Source organism: Citrus sinensis, chromosome 9, assembly GCF_022201045.2.
Source record: "Citrus sinensis cultivar Valencia sweet orange chromosome 9, DVS_A1.0, whole genome shotgun sequence".
NCBI lineage: Eukaryota > Viridiplantae > Streptophyta > Magnoliopsida > Sapindales > Rutaceae > Citrus > Citrus sinensis.
The window spans coordinates 13942501-13953181 of record NC_068564.1 but is presented as its reverse complement, the minus strand read 5'-3'; positions in this window follow the sequence as shown (position 1 = coordinate 13953181).

Here is a 10681-nt window from a genome sequence, read left to right as displayed (position 1 = left end):
CATTTTTTTTGTGTTTTTCTCTTCAAGATAAAAATAATTAAATAAATTAAAGCATTGAGAAAGAAGAGTGAAAATCTTGGTAAAAATAGTTAATAAAAGAAAATTTTAACAATAGATGGAGCACTAAAAACTAAAAATTCAATTTTAACCTTTCAATTTGCTTAAAGTCGTGTGCCATTAGATCATTAAAATCTACTTGGAGAGAAATTAAAAGGAGAATATCATGATAATCTATAAAAAATTGAGGATAAAATTTTATTGTACTAGTAATCAAACCTAAAAAAATAGCAAATTACAATATTATTTTAGTTATAAAATGCAACAATTTCTAATGTAATACAAGAACAATAAGTCAATCCAAATTAGAACAATTCAAAGTGGCCTTTATCCTCTGAACGTAGAGCTAATGAGTGTATTGACAGTAGCCACAGATTCCATGTTGAGTTCTTTTGACAATGATGGACTAGAAACTAATATCTGGAAAGCAACCGTAAGAAGTGAACCACTAGTCCCAATCCCAGTCCCTGTCCCAAAGCCAGTCTCAGTGCTTGTTGAGGCTCTATAATGATCTCTTTGATGACCATCAAGATATTACAAAACCTGAGGGTAGTATGGGAATATTTGAAGAGTCATCTCCGCTTATTGCCAAATTCATGGATGGTATGTCAATTGGAGCATAGACTACAATAAATTATACAAAAACAAATTAGTAAGTTGATTTCTTAAAGTTTATTTAGCAAACAAAATTAGAAAGCTTTTGTTATAAATATAAACTACCCAAATAATCGATGTACAGTTGCCTAAATGAGAACCGTTTGAGATATGTACAATCTCTTGCACAGGGCTTCCATTGGAAAGCACATCCCACTGTCACATAAAATACATTAATCAATTGCTAATAGAGAAAAAACCATCAATACCACCTTCAACAATTTGTTTATACATGCGCATCCCTTTTGGGTTCAGAAATGGTCACGTAGACTTTCAAGGTTTGTCCAAAAATAGGTCTTTTTGATCATTTTCGAAATCATGGAGGTCTATTTATACATTTAAGCAATTGATGGTAATTAAACTTTTTGAATATATTTGTAACAAAAATTTTGTTCTTGTGAGAATGAATTGTTACCTGCGCCCATTTTCTCATCTTTGAAAAAATTGAAGACATTATGAGATGGTAATGGAAGCCAAAGGGAGGTAGCAGCACTGACTACAATTCCGCTTGGCTGGCCGTGTCCTAAGCTTTTACGTACAGAGACTCGAACACCACTGTTGTTTACTTCAGATAACTGAGGAAAATCTAATTTCCCTGACATGCTCAAACATTGAACAAAAATTCTTCACCATCCTATGGGCAAGCTTCATTAAGCTCTTTCTACCTTGAGGCAAATTTATCACTGACCATAACTTATATAATTAATTAATCAAATTTTCTTAGTTTAAGGAACTAAATATTAATGGATAGCTAGATCTGTGAGAATTGCTTAAGTGTGAATGTTTGCACTTTATAAAGTACAAACTTGTCATTTTACATAAAAGTAAAGGACTTATATAATGTTAAAAAATTTCAAGTCAGAAAAAAGTGAGTAAGAATTTACATTGATGTAAAAGAGTGAGTATGTACGTAATTTATAAAATGCAAACGTCTGCATTTGACATGATTCAATAAAAAAAATAATTAAGTATATATACAGTACCTCCTCCAACCTCATGAATACTTTGTGAGTTTTCAGCTAGTAATCTCTCACATGTTCTCTGAAGAGTGACAACCCACCTTTCCGCTCCATATGCACAATTGTTGCATATAAGATCTCTGTAAAGCCTATGAGTTTGGGTTTTATCATCTACTTCTACGTGTTCTAGCTACGTAACCTACATGCAAGTAGCAAATAATTATACATGTATTATTAGATTAATAAAAATTATATATATTAAAAAATTGCTATTACATGCAGAAGAGAATCAAAATCAAATAAAACAATGCTATTTTGCACCTGGTGTGAATGGCTTGAATTTTGCCAATATAGGTTAAACAGCAAAATGACCCATTATGATGGGGTTGCCATGTTGTTTGCCCCCAACACAACTCGAGGTAATTCTAAGAGAATGAATAAAATTAGGAAAAAGCACAGTTTTTTTAACATCTTTAAAACGAATATTTAAGTGGAGTGTTGGGAATAGTCCTTTTTCTGTGAATGCGTAGAATCTTGCCTGAGGACAGAGTAAAACCAAATGGGGAAACTCAACATCAATGGAACCTCCTAATGATGGAAGTTGTGAAGAAAGAAATTCTAAAATTGCTAAATGTTGGTATAATCTATCTTATTTCATATAGAAAGTGATTTGGAATCATTGTAGTTACGAATGAGGAGAATTAGCTAATACTTGTGTTCTCGTGTCCAAATGAGGTGGCTAGTTTGCATTGATTATAGGAAACTCAACTTTACTACTTGTAAAGACCATTTTTCTTTGCCATTCATTAATCAAATGTCAGAAAGATTAACTTCTCATACTCATTATTCTATTCTTGATGGATATTTAGGCTATAATCAGATTGTCATTGCCCTAGAAGATCAAGAGAAAACGACATTCACTTGTTCATTTGGCACATTTGTTTATAGAAGAATGCCATCTAGCCTTTGTAATGCGCCGACCACTTTTCAACAATGTATGGTTAGTGTATTTTCATATTATATTGAAAACATCATAGAGGTATTTATGGATGATTTCAGTATCTAGAGTGATTCTTTTGACAAATGTTTAGATAACCTTACACTTGTTCTTAAATGATGCATGGAAAATAACCTTCTACTTAATTGGGAAAAATGTCACTTTATGGTAGATCAAGTTATAGTTATAGGCCATATTATATCTGCTAAGGGAGTAGGAGTAAATAAATCTAAAATAGATCTTATTCATCCCTTACCACCTCTCACAAGTGTGAGAGAGGTCCTTTCTTTTCTTGGACATGCATGTTTTTATATAAGATTTATTAAGGACTTCTCAAAGATTACATGGCCCTTCTGCAGGTAAAAGGAAGTGCAATTTCAGTTCAATAAGTGGCATTTAAGAAGCTTAAAGAGTGATTGACCACCACTCTTATCATTCAACCACCTAAGTGGAGCCAATTTGAGCTGATATGTGATACAAGTGAGTATGCCATGGAAGCGATTTTGGAGCAGCGAGTTGGAAAGGTTTCCCATACCATTTATTATGCTTCAAGGATCTTGAATAATGCTCAACTTAACTACTCCGCCACCAAGAAAGAGCTATTGGTAGTTATTTTTACATTAGAAAAGTTTGATTCTTATTTTTTGTGTTAGACTTATAAGATGGATACTACTTTTGTAAGAATTTGATTTGGTCATCAAAGATAAGAAGGGAAGTGAGAATGTAGTTGCTGATCACCTTAGTGGCCTTATTCATGATAATGATCCTTCGTCTTTGCATGAAAAATTTCCAAAGGAGCAATTATTTTGTTAAGAAGCTTTAACCCCTTTGGTATGCTGATATTATGAATTATTTAGTAACCAAGAAGTTGCCTAATGATCTAACTCGTCCTTAAGAGGATAAACTAAAGCCAATTTCCAAGTATTATGTGTGGGATTATCTACACCAAATGATAAGAATGTGTGTACCCAAATTCTGAATGTCTAAACTGAGTATGCTCTGCACTTGCCTCAAGCCTGAGGATCCTGTGCATCAGAAAGGTCATGTTTATCCTCCAAAACCGATTTCTCTACAATGAAAGTGTTTTCTCACAATGTTCACCCTCTTTAAAGGTTTTCGGGTGGTATCGTGAAAAAATTGTTTTCAAAAATGAATTTCGGATTTGGTATTAACTGGATAAGTGTATATCGGCTGGAAACCAAAGTGTGCGGACTACTGGTCCAAAGGAGATTTAAATATCTTGGCTTGCCAAGGATCTCATCACTCTGGTGTAACAACGCCACGTACAACTACCCACTAGTATCAGAGCCACACTGCATGTTGAGGTGGTATCATTAGTAATTTGAATAATCTTATTTGATCTCCTAGAAGAAGATTCATCATCCATGGAAACAAACACATCTTCAACTTCTACATCCTCTTCATCTCATATTTCTCTTTCTTCTACTCTCTCTCTTCCCAAATCATGCTCTAAACATATAACCTCCAAAATTGAGAATCTTGTTGAATATTCTTATATTCCAGAATCTGCTCAAATCAATGAGTCCCAGTTTCCCATCATGAGTCCTTACAATCTCTACAAACAGAAAACTTCTTTCACTAGAAGTATTCGGACCCTCATCTCCACTAAAAGACCACTCCCAAAAGAGTATATCCAGTCTTCTAGACTAGACCAGTGTGCTCTACAAGCCTCACAGAGTGAACAATATGTCACTATGGAAATACCTTCAGATCTCATTGCCAACTGGAAACGAGAAGGCTACACACACCTCCATCTTGGTGGGGTACGATTAATTCTCACTCTTCATGGTCAAAAAGGCTTACCTATTATAGCTAGAATTGCTCTCCTAGACACCAGGTTCAAGGAGTACCAACACGCTGTTGTAGGCACCGTTTTGACAACCCTTCATGCTGGCAGTGTCATATTAACCTTTTACCCCAATTTCAACCTCTCTCTTGAGGATCCCAACCTTCCAACAACCCTTAAAGTCCAGATCCAGCTCCAAGGAGCAGAACAAACACCCACATCAAAGATTGCAACCCTCCATCATCAAATAGTCTATCGATTACAGAATCATGCCCTAGATCTTCCTACACCATACACAACTTCTGATGCTTTGATGATCTTGGCAGACACAGACACAATTCCAACCAATATCCAAATCCCCAAACAAATCCAGAAACAAGAATTGCTCAAGCTCATGCCTCTTGAATGGCTAACCAACTATGAGCATTTTCACCAAAATTCGGAACCAGTACAAACCATAGAAGCCATGTTTAACAGACTACCAAATGGTCAAGTCAAACTATCTTTTCAAACTCCTGACATCGAGCCTGTTTCAAACAGTCCACAGCTTTCCTATACTGCTATGATCACAGCAGTTCAAACTGGTCAAGAAAAGAAACTTCCTATTCATGGTTTTTCCTCCGAAGGGTATCCAGTATATCCTGATAAAATCAATGGTCATTTTCTATGGGATGTTCCTGAAGCCCATATGTGCAACCCGGATTGTCCTTGCCTGGATGATACACATATTGACGAAGAATTGGAAATTATGCGGTGAAAGAAAAAGAAAAAGAAAAAATCTTCTTATCCACCATCATCTTACAAATCTTTTCCTCCACATCCTCTACCAGATCCCAAATCTCCTGTCCATCCAATCAGATCTTGCCTTATGTTTTCAAGTCACTCCTATGAAGAATCATTTCCTCCACTTGAAAAACAAACAGACACAGAAACCCGTGTCACCTCAAAACCTTTTGTTCAATCTCCAATTACAGCCTCTGGGCAACCTGAAGAACCAAAACAGTATGAAGCTGTTTTGAATTGGCAAACCAAAAATGCCAATGCTCAAAATCATACTCTCCAACAACTCGGTAAGAAAATTGACCGTGTTGCCACTCAAGTCTCCCAGACTGAAACTAAAGTTGATTCGATCAGCAGTCGTTTAGATCAGATGTATATACATCTCCAAGACCGGATCTCTGAGCTAGATGCCGATCTCAGACGGATGATCAACAATCATATCTGGGGTCCAGAGTTTAATAAAAAAGAAGCTGAGATCAGAAAACTCAAAGTTGAATTGTCCAGGATTGATGCCGAAAAGACTCGACCTTCCTTTTTTACTCAATCACAACCTACACCCGTATCTCCTCCATTTTTTGAAACATATTCACCTTTCTACACACCATCCCGGCCTCAACAACCTGTTTATAATCAGTTCTTTGGTTTCTCCCACCTTCAACCGACTCCTCAACCATCTTCACCCAAAAAGGCACGATCTAAAGTCAAAATCTCCGAACCACGTCCCAAGGCCACTTCCTCTTCCTCTACATCTACAATCCCTCCAGAAGAATCACCACAAGACCGTCCCGAACCTCTTAAAAAAGATAAAGGCCCAATGGATCAGTATCATTATCATACTGTCCAGACCCAATCTTTAGATTCCTCCAACTCTTCTGAGCCTGAAACACACAATTCATGTTCGTCCTCCTCTTATGACTCATCAAATGCCTCCACTGACTCCGAGTCTGAATATGCTGACATTACAGGCATATTAATGGCCACTGAAACTGCAGATCCAAGTGCCTCTACTTCAACACCCATTGTTGATGACAATCCTTCTGACCAAGCATCTCAAACAGAACCCATACCACCACCAGTTCATGAACACTCAACAAAACCATCTTCAGCATCTTGGTTTACATTTGATGACATTCCCCGTCACAAATGGGCTGTTAGACTTCAAGAATTTGCTGCTTGGATTGATCTCCAAGGTACCGAGCCTAATGCTCAACCTCAAGCCGTTCTTCGTGAATTCATGGCCCGCTCCACGGGTTCTTTACGAGACTGGCTAGAAAGCTTAGGAGAATATAGACAGCTCCAATTCATGGAATCTCCGATTGGTACAGCCCTTAATCTTATTCATGAGCAATTCATCGGTGAAAAAACTGCTTCCACTGAAGCAGACAGAAAAGAATACCATCAGATGAAATGTTGTTCTCTTAAAAGACATCTTCTGGATGCTCATTACAAAAGAATGAGTATTCTATTCTACAAGCTAAATGGGTTCAATGAGCCATCTCTTAAACATGTCTTCATTGCATCTCTTCCCCCTGAGTTACAACCCGATCTTCAAAGAAATCTCACAGCCACAAATCTGAGCATAGCTGATATCTCTCTGGGAAAGATTTTTCAAATGGCCATGCTATCTCTTGATAAGATCTGTGAACAAAAAGAATTCTTCAAAGATCTCATGGAAGACAAGAAACCCTTCTCTGAAGCTTGTAAAAAGCCTTATCTCAAAATCGAGTGTAAGGATGAAAAGAAATGTGTTTGTCCAACCACAAAGAAACGCCATTTCCGGAAACACTTCCATAGAAAGTCATCCTCTAAAAAACCTTTTCGGTATTTCAAAAAGAAAGATGTTTCTCAGTACCGGAAGAAAAAATCCAACCGTTGTTTCATTTGCAAGAAACGCGGTCACTTTGCCCGTAATTGTCCCCACAAACCAGCCAAAGCTGTTCGTCTCATCTTCAACATTCTTCTTTGCTATCTGAGAATGACGATGTCGAATCAAATTTTTAAGAACAGTCCACACAAGATTATCAGACTACCTTTCTAATTGCAGAATCTTCAGATTCTGAAGATATTTCTGTCATCTCTACAGTTCAAACTGTTAACCATGTTTTCACTATTCCAAGGCCTTCTCTCAAGATGTCCATCCTTCCTTCCAAATTCCATAAACCTATTCCTGTTATTGGGTTCATTGACACTGGTGCGGATACCAGTATGATTGATCCTTCTGTTCTTCCATCAGACAGTTGGGAACCTCATTCTAAACTTTTCAGAGCAGTTAATGGTGAGACCTTTGAAACAACTTTGATTACCAAAAAACCCATTGGTATTCAATTCTTTCCGAATTGTATAATTTGGAAAAAGATTGTAGCCTCCAAACTTCCAGATAAAGATTTACTCATCGGTTTTGACATTCTTCATTTGGTTAAAAACCTTTTCCTTACCAGTTCTGGAGTTCGCTACAAACAAATGTTCTTGCCCTATACAGACACTCTCCGTCTGTATGCCCTTTTAGAGACACCATCTCTATACAGTCATATCTCACAAAAGCTCTTAGGGTTCTGTCCAGAAAACCACTCACAATTCCACCATCCTTCACCTCTTTGGAAAAATGAACAATTCTTCATTCACCTTCCCTTCAAACTCAATGAAGACATAAACCCCACAAAAGCATCACACCCGGGTATGTCTCCTTCAGACCTCTTACTTGCCAAGCAAGAATGCTCTCAGTTACTCCAGCAAGGTCTTATTGAGTCTACTGATTCAGATTGGGCTTGTCAAGCCTTTTATGTTGAAAAATGATCTGAATTAGTTCGTGGGAAAAAGAGATTAGTAATTGATTACCAACCACTCAATTCTTTTCTTAAAGATGATAAATTTCTCCTTCCAAAAATCCAGACCCTGTTTGTCCATCTTCAAGGGGCTCGTATCTTCTCTAAGTTTGATTTAAAAGCTGGTTTTTGGCAACTTGGTATTTCACCAGTTGACCGTCACAAAACTGCCTTCTGCATCCTTGATGCCCATTACCAATGGACGGTTATGCCTTTTGGTCTCAAAGTCGCTCCCTCCTTATTTCAAAAAGCCATGACAAAAATCTTTAGTCCTATTCTCCATCATGTATTGGTCTACATTGACGATATCTTGTTATTTTCTTCTGACCATGAGAGCCACCAGAAGCTCCTTTTGGATTTCTTTCACATTGTGCAGGCACATGGCATCATGCTTTCCGAAAAGAAAAGTAGCATAGGAAAGGAATCAATTGACTTTCTTGGCATGGTGATTAAAGACGGCCAGTATCAGCCTGGTCCCCATATTGCAATTGAATTACTCAAGTTTTCGGACACACATCTCAATAGAAAGCAGATACAACAATTCCTCGGGATTGTTAATTATGTCCGTGATTTTATCCCAAAAGTTGCAATCCACACCAGCCAGCTGTCACGCATGCTCAAGAAACAGTGCCCTCCATAGGGCCCTACTCAGACAGAAGCTGTCAAGCAGCTAAAGGTGATAGCACAATCACCTCCTCCACTCCAAATTCCCGCAAGTGGACAACGTATCCTCTAGACTGATGCCAGCGATGATTATTGGAGTGCCATTCTCCTTGAAGACATCAATGGCGTGCGTCATTTCTGTGCACATGCAAGCGGACAGTTCAAAGACTCTGAAAAGAACTACCATGTGATCTACAAAGAGATTTTGGCAGTCAAATATGGAATTAAGAAATTTGAATTCCATCTCATCAGCCACAAATTCCTTATCAACATGGATAACTCTTCTTTTCCCCGCATCTTTGACTTCAAGAACAAATTGCTACCTGACAAGCAATTACTCAGCCTCAAAACTTGGTTTGCTAAGTATGATTTCACTGTTCAACACATAAAAGGCAACCAAAACCTCATTCCAGACTTCCTCACCCGTCCAGCTATAAATAAACCCGCACTTATCTCCTCAATTCAAACCATTCCAGTTATAGCCATGAATCGCCAACTTCCTTTCAAAGCTCTCAACCAAAGAAATTTCCCCATGAACATCTCTTTCCAATCGGCTTACCAACTTCAAGATTTTGCAAAGAAATTCCTTTACAGGTTTTTCTTTAATGTTCAGACCAAAAAACCTGACCGCTTTCCTAATCTTTGCATGGAGCACCTGTTTCTCACAGGCCTCACCCTGTCCTCTCTATCCATCTCTGAAGATGAGCTTTGGTATATGTGGTGTCTCACCACCTTGTATGCTGCAAAGCTAGTTTTTCTCATCAAACCAGTCCTGACTCACCTTACCACTCCAGAGTTCTCACCAGACCTTCTATGGACTCTCTTTGAATGGTATTCCCCCCTCACTTGGTGGCGTCAGCAACTCCAACATTTGTCTACCTTTCATGGATTAGACAAAATGTCAGCACAAGAAGCTAACATGTGGAATACAACCTTCATTGTCCACAGGCCTTATTTTCAGCATCCAGAAACACGGGACTACTAGACACAGGACATGGCACATGAATGGAGAACTTACCCTCATCCTTATACCTTCATCCATGATACATCGGTCACCTTCGTTCTCAAAGCCTATCTCATGGAACTTAACAATGTTCCTCCACCTGCCACAGATATTCACCACACCTCCATTGGACCATCACACACCCTTGAAATAATTCCAAAAACACAAGGCTGTACTCTAGGTTCAAGTTCAAGTCCTCACGGAATCCTTGTCATGGAACAACGTCCTGACTATACTAATGTCTTATTCCAAGATGCTCAGGACCCATGGGAAGACTTTCAGTCCCTTCTCCATACTGACACTCCCCGTTATACTGTCACAAACCCAGACTCTCCTGCTCCATCTACCTCACAGCACATGTCTGAAGTTGATGAAGAAAAGTATCAGCAAGCTGAGGCGTATCTCGACCAGAGGCAGAGGCGTCGGCACAAGCGCCAATATGAAAAAGACACAGGCGACGTGTCACCATCTCATTATCCCTCCACTCCATGACAACGCCTTATCTTTGTCGCACGAGTTTTGATAGCACAACCCATGTGACTCCCGTTTGTCTTTTGCTTTACTTTTGTTAAAGTCCTTGTCGGTATGCTTTACTTTTGTTAAAATCCTTGTCGGTGTGCTTTACTTTTGTTAAAGTCCTTGTAAGTATGCTTTACCTTTTGTCAAGTCCTTATCAGCATGGTTTGCTGTCAAAAAAGGTGTGCTATGTGATATGATCATTCGAGAGGTCCTGTTCTCAATGATCGTCTATAAAAGGCACCTTTGGTCTCAGTTGTAAGGGAGCCAATCTGAAATAAAAAAGCTTAAGTTTTATACATCATGTTTCCCTAAACCTCTCTCTCTCTTCTAGGAATCGAAGAAATTATTTGAATTAATAATGGTACGCTCACCTCAAAATTTCTAAACTGAGTATGCTCTGCACTTGCCTCAAGCTTGAGG